Source organism: Babylonia areolata, chromosome 2 (genome assembly GCF_041734735.1).
Source record: "Babylonia areolata isolate BAREFJ2019XMU chromosome 2, ASM4173473v1, whole genome shotgun sequence".
Lineage (NCBI taxonomy): Eukaryota > Metazoa > Mollusca > Gastropoda > Neogastropoda > Buccinidae > Babylonia > Babylonia areolata.
The window spans coordinates 7,114,397-7,129,760 of NC_134877.1; positions in this window are offsets into that span (position 1 = coordinate 7,114,397).

Consider the following 15,364-nt stretch of genomic DNA (forward strand, 5'->3'; position numbering starts at 1 on the left):
TTCTCTCTGGCTTTGGGTCCGTGTTGCACACATAATTGTGAATGTATGCTTGTGTGTGTGTGTGTGTGTGTGTGTGTGTGTGAATGTTCACATGCGTTTACACACACAACTGGGTATGCATGTTTGTGTGTGTGTGAATGTTCACATGCGTATCTGGATCTTCCACCACCATATATTAATAACTACTCCATCCATGCTTTGTGTCTGAAAATGGACTTCGAAAGGTAAGTAATCAACCATCACACACAGGAACTGAATGCAAAAAACAAAGAGCAAAAAGCTGTCAAGAAGTAATGGAATTAAGAGTCTCTTGCCCTGATGCTTGCCCTGATATACCTGCATGGACATGACCTATAAGTTCAATCTGAACTGATAAAAGCTACCAACTAAAGGTCAGACCTGTCAATGCCATGTGCAAATGACAGAATGCTCACCCGAGGCACTGCAAGCCAGCCACAGCAAGTGAACTGAGCGCTCCGCTCCTGCCATCAGAAAACTGGTCCTAGTCTACAAACATTATTCCTTTTGTGTGTACATCCTGTAGGTCTCAATGCTTGGCTGCAATCAGAGATTGACATAGACTTACAGTTGGTCCAACAGCAAACTGAAAGCTGTATGATCAATGGTTTCTCCATTTTCAATGGGTACTCATTTACAGCTTAGTCTTCTGTGAAGGACTATGATTCTTACACTAGGATGAAAAATTGCACTGGCTATTAGGGCCACGGCCTTAAGGGACCATCACAACACCAACTATCCAAAAACCCAATGCCCCCTTGGCCAAGAGAGAGGGGATAGATCTTGGGCAAGACACTCTCCACAAAAACAAAATTCCAGCCCAGATAGTCATGTCAACAGCTGCATCCTCTGCTGCTATGAAAGTAATGGTCACTGACAGTCAAACAAAGGTCACAGTAGTTTAATCATACTTTTGACACAGAAAGCACAAGTTTGAGCTCTGACAAAAACAACAAAAACACACAAAAACCATTACAAAAATCCGGAACCTCACATAATAAATAAGACAATGTTACATAAAACAGCAAGCAATGAATTTTCTGGCTTTACTTTATTCAAATATCATGTATTCCATGGGTCAGTCATTTAATCTGCTGGAATCCCTGCCAGGCCCAAGTCCACCACGGCTGTCAAAACAATAACTCACAACAACATAACTAAATGGTTATTTCCTGCAGTCCAACAGGCTCCAGACTCTCCTTAATTCTGTTTTAAAAAAATAAATAAATAAAAAGGAATGGCTGACAACTACTTCTGTTTGTGTCTGTATGTAAATGTATAATTGTTTACCTTTCAAAGTGGACATTTCTGAGAAATTCTGCCACTCTTGCACAAGGCCATGGGTTCTATCATACATTCTCAGCATGTGGTTTTGAGGATTGAGTAACCAACACCCAATTTACACCCAAGGTTCCAGAAGATGGGGAGTAAAAAATCTTGGCCTTGCAAGACTCAATGCACAAAACTGCCATCTGTTCCCTTGCCAGAAGACAGATGTACATGGGCTACCTTAAACTGTTCAAGTGTGTGTTAATTTATATATATATATATATAAAGGTTAAAGGTCCCAAAGCCTGTTACGGCCATTGGGGCATTGAATTTATATCCAGTGTGTCTAGAGATCAGAACAGGAAGGCATGGAGCAGTGAATTTATATCCAGTGTGTCTAGAGATCAGAACAGGAAGGCATGGGGCATTGAATTTATATCCAGTGTGTCTAGAGATCAGAACAGGAAGGCATGGAGCAGTGAATTTATATCCAGTGTGTCTAGAGATCAGAACAGGAAGGCATGGGGCAGTGAATTTATATCCAGTTTTTCTGGGGATCAGAACAGGAAGGCATGGGGCAGTGAATTTATATCCAGTTTTTCTGGGGATCAGAACAGGAAGGCATGGGGGGATGGGGTTTGGGGGAGGGGCCCAACCTACCATTTTAACCTCCCCCAACCTGCCAGCCATTTTAACCTCCCCCAACCTGCCTGCCATTTTAACCTCCCCCAACCTGCCTGCCATTTTAACCTTCCCCAACCTGCCTGCCATTTTAACCTCCCCCAACCAGCCATCCCATTTTAACCTTCCCCAACCAGCCATCCCATTTTAACCTCCCCCAACCTGCCAGCCATTTTAACCTCCCCCAACCTGCCTGCCATTTTAACCTTCCCCAACCCAAGTGAGGAAAACAGGATCTAGGAGTAAAGCTCCTTTCCCAAGGACACAACACCATGCCGAAACAGTTTATCAAACCTAGTGCTGAACACTGGATCACAAGTCAAACACTTAATGCCTAACCCGTTCTGCCACTGTGCTTCAGTGTGTGAGTGTGTGCATGCCCACGCCAGTGTGTGCACCGGTGTGTGTGTCAGTGTACATACAATATACTGAAGGCCATCTTGTCCACAAGCAACATGAGCATGAACCAATCCCAGCTGTTAAGTGTAAAAACAAAAACAGGGTTATTACACTCTCTGTTTACACACATGAGCCAAAAAAGCACCAACGAAATATGATGTACAAAATTAAGTGCAGGGTGAGCCAAAAATAGAATCATTTCTGAAGAATGGACAGAGGGCTGGGCTGAAAGATGGACTGATTTCAGTCAACAGCCTCTGCTCGGCACAGCACAAACACAGGTTCAGTTATTAGTCCACTAACCACAGCCACACTATCATACTGACAAATACCTTCACCAATTTTAAGCCCTTTGATACCAAGTGTGAATTAAACTTGTCCATTGCTGTGTATTTCATTTCCATGTGGTGACAAAAGTCATTTTCATTGTTGCACATGCATCAAGGCCACTTCCACAAAACCACTGTCAACTGACAATTATTTCACAACCTTTCATAAAGATAAGTCTGTGCCAGCATCCATGCATTCATAACGTTTTAAAGATGTGATGTGACATGGATATGTGCCATTAGAAATCAAATTACTCAGCAAATTTAACACAATGAACAAAGAATCCTGCACTCACAAGTTAGTACAAGGTCTGACACAGGAACACAAGATCACATCACGTCACAATGTGCACCGTGAACCATCTTGCCATCTACATACTAAAATACAGAGCACAAGATATTACACATTAGGCATTTTTATCCTTGGGTAAGGTCAAAATGTGTTTATTGAGTCATACTGTGCTGTGCACACAAAAAGAGAGACTGTGAGATGGAAAACACTACGCATTACAACCCTCAAGTCAGGTTGCAAGATATGGTGTGTTTCATCACAACGTGTGGTGTGTTTCATCAAAATGTGCTACAGTTCCTCACTGGTGGGATTTTACACATTTCTATCATTTCACACTGAATACGTTCAGTCTCCATTCTAAAACCTGTAAAGCCACTATTTCTATTCATTTGCACAAATCATTCTGATTCTGTCCAGGTACCAAGATCTGGAAAAATCCAGTTTTCTTTTTCTTTTCTTTTTATATGCAACATTGACTGGTATCTTCACGAACAGCATTCTAATCAAATACCTTGTCCTTCTTAGTGAATCTATAAATGATGTCAGCAAAACAGTCAACCACAACTGACCCAGTAACCAGATCGTTTCTAGCTTCCATGGTCATTAAAGTTCATCTTGTATGTTGAACTAAGCAAAGCACAACACATGGTACACAATACTTACGTATGAACAAATGCCTCACTTGCTAGAATTCGCCCCCCCCCCCCCTCCTCTGCTAAACCTTGAGCAGTGGTCTGTGAGCTAGTTGTTCAGATTAGATGATAAACCATGGTCCCATATGCAGCATGCACTTACAAGAACCCATGGCAATGAGACAGCTGTCCCTGGCAAAATTCTGTAGAAAACTCAGAGTAAGCAGAAAAGAGAAGAAGAAAAAAGGTGGTGCTGCACTGTAGCAATGAACTCTCCCTGGGGTCAGCAGCCCAAATTTCATGCAGTGAAATCTGTTTTGACATAAAGTAATACAATATGATACAATAAAATACACTTTGAAATTGCAAATGAAACTGCTGTCACTGCAGAGGATTAAACAGTGAAGGATAATTTCCAGTCACCACTGTTGTTGTGTTTGCAATCATATAAAATAATACATTAAAACAACAACAAAAAACCATGAAAATAAGAAAATATCTTGTCAATTCTCTGTATGTTGACACTGCACATCTACACCCTTTAGAATTGCTTTGGTCATGTCTTCAGAGGTCTGTTAGACATTAATGACCCATCTGTATCCCTTTAGATGCTGGAAACAGATAACTTATCTTTGTCCCTTAAGATGCTGGAAACAGATAACTTATCTCTTGTCCCTTAAGATGCTGGAAACAGATAACTTATCTTTGTCCCTTAAGATGCTGGAAACAGATAACTTATCTTGGTCCCTTAAGATGCTGGAAACAGATAACTTATCCTTGTCCCTTAAGATGCTGGAAACAGATAACTTATCCTTGTCCCTTAAGATGCTGGAAACAGATAACTTATCCTTGTCCCTTAAGATGCTGGAAACAGATAACTTATCTTGGTCCCTTAAGATGCTGGAAACAGATAACTTATCTTGGTCCCTTAAGATGCTGGAAACAGATAACTTATCCTTGTCCCTTAAGATGCTGGAAACAGATAACTTATCCTTGTCCCTTAAGATGCTGGAAACAGATAACTTATCTGTAGTCCCTTAAGATGCTGGAAACATAACTTATCTGTAGTCCCTTAAGATGCTGGAAACAGATAACTTATCCTTGTCCCTTAAGATGCTGGAAACAGATAACTTATCCTTGTCCCTTAAGATGCTGGAAACAGATAACTTATCTTTGTCCCTTAAGATGCTGGAAACAGATAACTTATCTTTGTCCCTTAAGATGCTGGAAACAGATATCATATTTGTAGTCCCTTTAGATGCCACATACATATAACTTATTTGTAGTCACTTAGGTGCTGGATACAGATAACTTATCTACTCACTTCAGATGCTGCATACTTATTACTTATTTGTAGTCCCTTTTGATGCTGGATACAGATACATTTCTGTAATGCCTTTAGTTCAGATGCTGGATACAGATAATACATCTGTAGTTCCTTTAGACAATGCTATATATATATAAAATTATCTGTAGTTCCTTTAGACACTGATGCAGAAAATTTGTCTATTGTTCCTTTAGGCAACGGACACAGATAACTTATCTATAGTTCCTTTAGACAACAGACACAAACAAATACCTTGTCTGTAATCTCTTTAGGTGATGAACAAAGACAACCTGTCAGTGATCCCTTTTGACAATGGAAACAGATAACCTATCAGTAGTCTTTTTAGAAGCTGGATACAGAAACTTATCTGTGCCCCCGCCGGTTAATACGTACAAGTACCCTGCCTGTAGCCCATCCTGCTAATTCACGCAGGTCATTTATCTGCGATCTTTTCAGAAAAAACCTTCTACATAATCCAAAAGTAAACAGTGTTGTTGTTTTTTGCCAGATGGCAGCTTGCCTTGAAAAAACAACAACAAAAAACAACAAAGAATATGTGGTGTCAATTATTGAATCATATGACTTTTACTGACTTTAAATAAATAATTTTTCTTTTTTTTTTAATCTCTGATGTCCCATCATTTGTTTGGGTTTAAATTCTTCAGTTGAATATACTGCCATTTTTCTTTTTAAATTATATATATATATATATATATATATATATATATATATATATATATATATATATGCATAAATATTCACAAATGTTATAATATATTTTCACATTTTCATGCAATACACAGCAGAAGATTCAGGAATTCTCCATCAGCTTTGTTGGATTTGTTTCAGACATGGAAAAGTCCACATACAGATCCCTGACAAACACCAAGTTGATGTGCAGACATGCCTTGCTGACCATGGTGCAACAACACTGCTGTACATCATCCATTACTCTCGTCAATACCTCATCAGGTGAACCAACCACCTGAACCACACCTGTCCGCTTCATCACCTGCGACATAAACTCTTCTTCAGAAAACAATCCCACTCAGGATAATTAATAGTAATAATCATCTATATAATGTACATAATGATAATGTACATCATCTGGTCAATTTTTCTGTTTTCTTTTCTTTTTTTGTTTTGTACATGAGACTAGACTCTGTGGAAGTCTATCTATAATTGCCAACAACACATGACAAAAAAACAACTAGCAATTTGTACACCAGACTATGTATAAAAATTCATATAATATATACATAAAGAAAGTCTTGGTTATGTCTCACAAACGTTCTCAATCATGCCACCAATATATATAATCAAGTCACTGTCTGGAATGTTGCAAGTAAAAAGCAAGCATAGAACCAGGAGATCAACTCTATTGCTTCCCCATAATACAAGAGCACATGTACCCTATTTTCCAAGTTGTAAAATATCAAAAGCCACAACACTGGATTTCAGTCCCACGATATTGTTGGTTTCCACTGATCACAACAGGATGACAAGCAGGGAGAAGGGGCAGATTTGACATTTCACATTTTCGCTTATGCTCCTGTTGACATTTCCGGACTGCCTAACTAAACACAAAATTCCACCGCGTTCACTCAAAACTGGCACAAAAAACACCTGCAAAGTGACACAGTACATGGAATACTAATTTAACCATAAAGCCCCTTAAGGCTTATAAGACTAGGCTGTGCTGAGGACATCAGCCCTTCAACTTAATTCATCATCCACTGATAACAAAAATCATGAAAAAGGATAAAAAAAAAATTAAAAAAACAATTAAAAAAAACAACAACCAACAAACCCAAACTTCAAAGCTAAACAAAAAATACATCGAAAGGCCATACAGACAAATAACACTGCAGAATGGACAGTGCCCAGCCCAGTGTTGACAATCTCACTACTTAACTGCCAGAGCAAAAGAGCACAGATAACTCATTATATACTGTGGAAAAAGAGAGAAAAAAACGTGTCAAGGCTTGCTGGAGAAAAAGAAAGGGGAATGGACTGGGAAGGCAGAAAAAGCAGACAACAGTGAAGGAAGAGAAAAAGGCAGAGACAAAGAGAAAGGAGGGAATCTCTGGCACAAAATTTCCAGAAGGTGAGGATGCCATCTGTACTGAGAGAACCTCTTGTTTATCCCTTAAATTTCCCAGACAACAGCAGGGCTGATAACACTGTCAGTACTGATCCTAATAAGAAAGAAACCTGAAAAATAAAATTCAGGTCTGGTACAGTCATATTCATATGCATACACCTTGGACATACCTCAGATGCTGACCATACCACAGGAGTAAAAAAAAAAACAGTATATAAAAAATGTCAGCAAACAACGCACATGTTCCAGATACAAAAAAGAATACAACATGGTAAAAATGTCCAATTATCAACTGTAAAAAAAGCAAGACCAAGAAAAAAAACAACGTACAGGTGAACAGACCATCAAGATAGGAAATCTAGATAAAAAAGCAGAAGGTAAAAAGCCAGAGGCCAACAGAGCAATAGAAAAGATGACACTGCTAGCCTAGATGTTTCAGGTGGCATCCCCACAGGGTCTGACCAGCTGTGTGTGGTCTGTGACGCAGACATGTGTCCAGCGGGTCATGGACGGCCAGTCTGTCGTTCAGTCAGTGTGCACATTCTGCTGCCTGATGCTGGCCTCCTGCACTGCCACTCACAGCCTGGTCAACAGCTGTCCACTATGCTATATCCTACCCTGGTCAACAGCTGTCCACTGTGCTATATCCTGCCCTGGTCAACAGCCGTCCACTGTGCTATATCCTGCCCTGGTCAACAGCTGTCCACTGTGCTATATCCTGCCCTGGTCAACAGCTGTCCACTGTGCTATATCCTGCCCTGGTCAACAGCTGTCCACTGTGCTATATCCTGCCCTGGTCAACAGCTGTCCATTATACTATATCCTGCCCTGGCCAACAGCTATCCACTATGCTATATCCTGCCCTGGTCAACAGCTGTCCACTATGCTATATCCTGCCCTGGTCAACAGCTGTCCACTATACTATATCCTGCCCTGGTCAACAGCTGTCCACTATGCTATATCCTGCCCTGGTCAACAGCTGTCCACTATACTATATCCTGCCCTGGTCAACAGTTATCCACTATGCTATATCCTGCCCTGGTCAACAGTTGTCCATTGTGCTATATCCTGCCCTGGTCAACAGCTGTCCATTATACTAAATCCTGCCCTGGTCAACAGCTATCCACTATGCTATATCCTGCCCTGGTCAACAGCTATCCACTATGCTATATCCTGCCCTGGTCAACAGCTGTCCACTATGCTATATCCTGCCCTGGTCAACAGCTGTCTACTATACTATATCCGGCCCTGGTTTAACAGCTGTCCACTATAGTATATCCTGCCCTGATCGAACAGCTGTCCACAACAGCCTGCCACTATACTATACCCTGCCCTGGTCAATAGCTGCACGCTATAGTATATCCTGCCCTGGTCAAAAGCTGTCCAATACAGCCTGCCACTATAGCATATCCTGCCCTGGTCAACAGCTGTCCACTATAGTATATCCTGCCCTTGTCAATAGCTGTCAACTATAGTATATCCTGCCTAGATCAACAGCTGTCCACTATAGTATATCCTGTCTAGATCAACAGCTGTCCACTATAGTATATACTGCCCTGGTCAACAGCTGTCCACTATAGTCTGCCCTGGTCAACAGCTGTCCACTATAGTACATCCTGCCCTGGTCAACAGCTGTCCACTATAGTACATCCTGCCCTGGTCAACAGCTGTCCACTATAGTATATCCTGCCCTGGTCAACAGCTGCCCACTATAGTATATCCTGCCCTGGCCAACAACTGTCCACTATAGTCTGCCCTGGTCAACAGCTGTCCACCATAGTCTGCCATGAGGAAATGCTGTCCACTATAGCATGCCCTGGTCAATGATTGACCGTTGTCCACTATAGTCTGCCATGAGGAAATGCTGTCCACTATAGTCTGCCCTGGTCAACAGCTGTCCACTATAGTCTGCCAAGAGGAAATGCTGTCCACTATAGTCTGCCCTGGTCAACAGCTGTCCACTATAGTCTGCCAAGAGGAAATGCTGTCCACTATAGTCTGCCCTGGTCAACAGCTGTCCACTATAGTCTGCCAAGAGGAAATGCTGTCCACTATAGTCTGCCCTGGTCAACAGCTGTCCACTATAGTCTACCATGAGGAAAGGCTGTCCACTATAGCCTGCCATGAGGAGAAGATTCAAGACTTAATTTCCTTGCACCCTGTCCATTTGGGGTATAGAGGATTACACAGAGATAAACAGAGTATCATAAACATAAAACAAACAATAATAAATAAGTCAACAACACTCATGTACCCTATACAATGTAAACCTAGTGCATACTGTTTCAATAAAATGACCCTATCACCCCCTCATTCATAAGGTTTCATTAACCCTTTGAGCCCTGACCACTCCTTCACCAGTGGCAGAGAAAAATGACATAATGCCCGGCCACCAGTTGTAGTCCTTCAGCCAGCCCCTCAAATTAAGGGTGTCGGTACCACTCATAGTGGCAAATGTTATCATATATTTTTGGAATCGTCGATGTCCCTAGATGTCAGAAAATCATGATAATGTTGTGAACGTGGCAGCTTTCTGCCTGTTATCACGTGATTTCTAACCCCACCCTACCGCGTCGAGAACGCGCACCGTGATCAAGCCCTGTTCTCCCAGAGCCTATACCATTGAAGATAGAAAAACCATTATTGAACAAAAAAGATGTATAATAGCATGCTAAACAACTTTTGTTCTTATAAGTATATTAAATTATTATTTGTTCGTGAAATGTAGTGGCGTTTTGAGGATTTCATGTCATATTCACACAAAATTCGGCATGTCGTCTTCTGTCAAAGGTAAATCGTTAGATATAGGAAGACACTTTATGAAGCAAAAGGAAGTGCATGGGACTTGTGAACAACTTTTATTCTCATAACACTATCAAAATGTTGATCGTTTTGGAAAAGTAATCACTTTTGTGAGTCATCAAAGATTACGCAACACGAAAATAATTTCAGTTTGTGTTCTGCTCTGCCTAAATGGTTGCAAAGAAAAAAGTACTACTAAACAAGAAGATGTAGAATAGCACGCAAAACAACTTTTGTTCTTATACATATATCAAAATATTATTTCGTTCATGAAATGTAGTGCCATTTTGAGGATTTCATGACAAAATTCACACAAAATGCGGCACTTCGTCTTTTGTAAAGGCTACCTAGTAAGATATAGGAAGACATATTTAGAAACAAAACGAAGCGTAAGGGATGTGTGAACAACTTTTATTCTCATAAAACTATAAAAATGTTAATCGTTTCGGAAAAATCATGGCTTTTGTGAGTTTCATCAAAAATTACGCAACACGACAAAATGCTCAGTTTGTCCAAGTCGGTGTAATGCTCTGCCTAAATGGTTGTAGATGTAAATATACAGGTAACTGCTAAACAACCAGATGAAGAATAACACGCTAAAGAAAATTTGAGCAGAAATAGACGAAAGTCAAAATAAAAGATATTGCATTTTGACCATGGGCACACATGCAAACTGGGGGAGGGGCAAAAAGTAAATCAAACAGCAACCTTTGTTTTTATCATTTGATATGTGAAATTATCACATATTCTTATGATATAGGGATTAACATAAAGAAAGTAAAGTCTATATTTTTCCTGTGTTTGTGTCTGTTTCAGACGGTGTCAGAGGGCAGTACTGACCACCAGAAGTACTTCTGATTGATAAGGATCCAGTACCATAATGGCAGAAGCTCCGCCTGAAGGAAGACCCGGATTAAAGTCTTCAGCTGACCAGTGTATCATCCACCAACAGACTTACAAATGGGATGAAAATGAGTCTCTGATTTCTCCAAATACATTCCAGTCATGGGAAACTTTGCTTGAAGCGGCTAAAATAAGGAATCATGTACCTGTGCTGGATGCTGCCAAGACGGTAGTTGGTATGGAAGTACCAAAAATAAAATGCCATAGGTACTGCAGAACTGTCTTCACTATGAAACATACTTTGAACAGCCTGAAAAGAAAAGCAGAGGAACCAGTTCAACCACGTGAGGAAGCTTCGCAGACAAAGCGGCAAAGTCGAGGACCATCTTCTACTTCGAGGGTTCTTCCAAAACAATGTATATTTTGTGAAAAGTCTTCGAAGTATTTGAAAAAATCCAGCACAAGAGAACAGTTAATACAGGCAAAAGAACTTCGTGTGGATAAAACACTACGTGACATTGCTGTGAAAAAAATGTGAAATGTGACACCAAAATAACTGCAGTGACAAACAGAGCTGAGGCACAATACCGTCGGACATGCTACAGATTATACACTAAAGAAACATGTAAAGACAGATTGCCAACTCAGAAAGAGGCTGATGAGGAAATGCCAGATGACAAAGAAAGGACGTATCAGAACGCAGAAGATGCATCGTATGCCTTGCTTTTCAAGCACATCAAAGAACTAATGGCACAGCCAGACGTCATTCCTCTAGTGTCTCTTACTGAGAAGTTGAAGATGTTCATGTCAGTGAATGGTATCAAAGACGTCAAAGATTCCACAACTAGACACATCCGTAGAAAGCTTGAGATTAGATTTAGTGAGGAGCTGTTTATGTTTCCAGATGAAAATGGAAAGATTTTAGTGATGCCAGTCACTCTCAGTCCCCACGAACTTGGCCGAATGTATCAGGCACTCAAAATACAGCTGGCCTTGTGGAAATCAGACAGCTCATCGATTGACAAAGTGTTGGATAAAGCATCTCTGCATCTTCGACAAGCAGTGAAAATTTCGCAGAACAAGTCACCATGGCCCATCAACCCCTCAGATTTGGACACAATGGAATCTGTTGGACCCGCTGATCTGAAACGCTTCCGTCTGGCACTCATTACTGGTGATCCAAACAACGAGAACACATCAACCAGGAATCGAATCCTCATCGACTCGTTTAACCAAGACATTGTGTTTGCTGTAAGTAATGGGCAACAGAAGACTCCAAAACACATCCTTTTGTAATATGGTCTGAAAAGTCTTACTTGAAACGTGTAGCTGATCAGAACGTTGAACAGGCTAGGACATGGAGTATCATATGAACAGCTTGAAGAGAACGACACAGCACTGTGTCTTCAAAAGATAGCAGATTCCATCAACAAGAGAGTGATTCTTCCCAGGAGCAATGTCACGTAATGTTTTATCCACACGAAGTTCTTTTGCCTGTATGAACTGTTCTCTTGTGTTGTAATTTTTCAAATACTTCGAAGACTTTTCACAAAATATACATTGTTTTGGAAGAACCCTCGAAGTAGAAGATGGTCCTCGACTTTGCCGCTTTGTCTGCGAAGCTTCCTCACGTGGTTGAACTGGTTCCTCTGCTTTTCTTTTCAGGCTGTTCAAAGTATGTTTCATAGTGAAGACAGTTCTGCAGTACCTATGGCATTTTATTTTTGGTACTTCCATACCAACTACCGTCTTGGCAGCATCCAGCACAGGTGCATGATTCCTTATTTCAGCCGCTTCAAGCAAAGTTGCCCATGATTGGAATGAATTTGGAGAAATCAGACTCATTTTCATATCACATTTGTAAGTCTGTTAGTGGATGATACACTGGTCAGCTGAAGACTTTAATCCGGGTCTTCCTTCAGGCGGAGCTTCTGCCATTATGGTACTGGATCCTTATCAATCAGAAGTACTTCTGGTGGTCAGCACTGCCCTCTGACGCCGTCTGAAACAGACACAAACACAGGAAAAATATAGATTTTACTTTCTTTATATTAATCCCTATATCATAAGAATATGTGATAATTTCACATATCAAATGATAAAAACAAGGGTTGCTGTTTGATTTACCTTTAATAGATTTAGGTCTTCAAGTATTGTCTCTGTTTTGCTCCTCCCCCAGTTTGCATGTGTGCCCATGGTCAAAATGCAATATCTTTTAATTTGACTTTCATCTATTTCTGCTCAAATTTTCTTTAGCGTGTTATTCTTCATCTGGTTGTTTAGCAGTTACCTGTATATTTACATCTACAACCATTTAGACAGAGCATTACACCGACTTGGACAAACTGGGCATTTTGTCGTGTTGTGTAATTTTTGATGAAACTCACAAAAGCCATGATTTTTCCGAAACGATTAACATTTTTATAGTTTTATGAGAATAAAAGTTGTTCACACGTCCCTTACGCTTCGTTTTGCTTCTAAATATGTCTTCCTATATCTTACTAGGTAGCCTTTACAAAAGACGAAGTGCCGCATTTTGTGTGAATTTTGTCATGAAATCCTCAAAACGGCACTACATTTCATGAACAAAATAATATTTTGATATATGTATAAGAACAAAAGTTGTTTTGCGTGCTATTCTACATCTTCTTGTTGAGTAGTACTTTTTTCTTTGCAAACATTTAGGCAGAGCAGAACACAAACTGAAAATTTTGTCGTGTTGCGTAATCTTTGATGACACTCACAAAAGTGATTACTTTTCCAAAACGATCAACATTTTGATAGTGTTATGAGAATAAAAGTTGTTCACAAGTCCCATGCACTTCCTTTTGCTTCATAAAGTGTCTTCCTATATCTAACGATTTACCTTTGACAGAAGACGACATGCCGAATTTTGTGTGAATATGACATGAAATCCTCAAAACGCCACTGCATTTCACGAACAAATAATAATTTGATATACTTATAAGAACAAAAGTTGTTTAGCATGCTATTATACATCTTTTTTGTTCAATAATGGTTTTTCTATCTTCAATGGTTTAGGCTCTGGGAGTACAGAGCTTGATCACGGTGTGCGTTCTCGACGCGGTAGGGTGGGGTTAGAAATCACGTGATAACAGGCAGAAAGCTGCCACGTTCACAACATTATCATGATTTTCTGACATCTAGGAACAAAGACGATTCCAAAAATATATGATAACACTTGCCACTATGAGTGGTACCGATTAACCTTCTGGCTGATGGACTATTGAGCGGTGCATAAACACTTGAAGCGTCTCAACCTGGCCCGTCAGGGCAGAAATCAGGGACAAAACATGCGAGAAAACAACTGTACACAATGCAGCAAGTAATTGATATGCTTGATGATTTATCGGAAGTAGAGTATGACAATGATTACTCTGATAGTGAGGTGGAATTCGAATTGGATGATTTTGCTACAGATAGTGATGTTGAAAATGAATCTGAGCATTCAGAATCAGTTGATCAAAGGAGGTGTGTCAGGTTGAGACTCTGCACGCTTCATGGTAGAAATCAATCTTTTTTATCCAAAGCACACGCACAAAACACAGTGAGGGGGCGCAGCAATGTTGGTACTGCGTTCGCTGGCGTCGGAATATTACGGTTTTTCTGACTGGCTCTTCAATATAAGTCAACCAACAGCAAAACACGACACAAGTGTTTACACACCGCTCAACCGGTGGCCAGGCATTATGACACCCTCCCCACCACCGGTAAACCGGTGGTCAGGGCTCATAGGGTTAACCTGTGACTGCTGTACATGTATGGAGGGTTTCTTGTTCTTGTTGCTTGTAGTCCAGCTGACCGCACAGGGCCATATCAGGACTGTCAAACCATACAAATGTTTAACTGCGTCAACACAAAACTGTCACATCAACAAAAAAACACTAAGACAAACCCACAAAATACAGTTCATGACAAAGTATCCCAATAAGACTAGGCCATGCTGAGGACGCCAGCCATTCCGCTTAATTTATCATCCCCAGATTACAAAAAATCGTAAAAAAAGTAAAGAAAGCAATACTTCAAAGCCAAACAAAAAATACATAAAAAAGGCCATACAGGCAAATAACACTGCAGAATGGGCAGTCAGTGCCCATCCCAGTGTTTACATCTCACTACCTAACTGCCAGAGCAAAACCGCACAGACAGTCTGTGATGACTGGGGAAAAGAGAAAATGGTGTCAAGGCTTGCTTGAAAAAAAGAAAGGGGAATGGACTGGGAAGGCAGAAAAAGGAGACAACAGTGAAGAAGGAAAAAAGGCAGAAACAAAGAGAGTGACAGAAAAGAGGAAATTTCTAGCACAGAATTTCCAGAAGGCGGGGATGCTGTTTATACTGAAAGACCCCCAGCATCCCCATGGGGGTATGGAGAGTTTCAAAAAACAACAATCAAAAACACAGCCTGACTGGCATCAAACAAAAAGTATATGTTAACGTTCTTTTATATGCACAGAACATTGCAAGCTTTCATGAATTTCAAAAATAACCAATAGATGTTATTTGCACAAGTGGCAAGAAAAAAAACAAAGATGACATCAGTCCATCCCTCTCTCCAAATCTTTTTTTGAAAAAGTCAGTTTTTAATAATTTATACATCATTTCACATCAAAAGCACAGAACAGAAATACAGTAAAACAGGAACTGTAC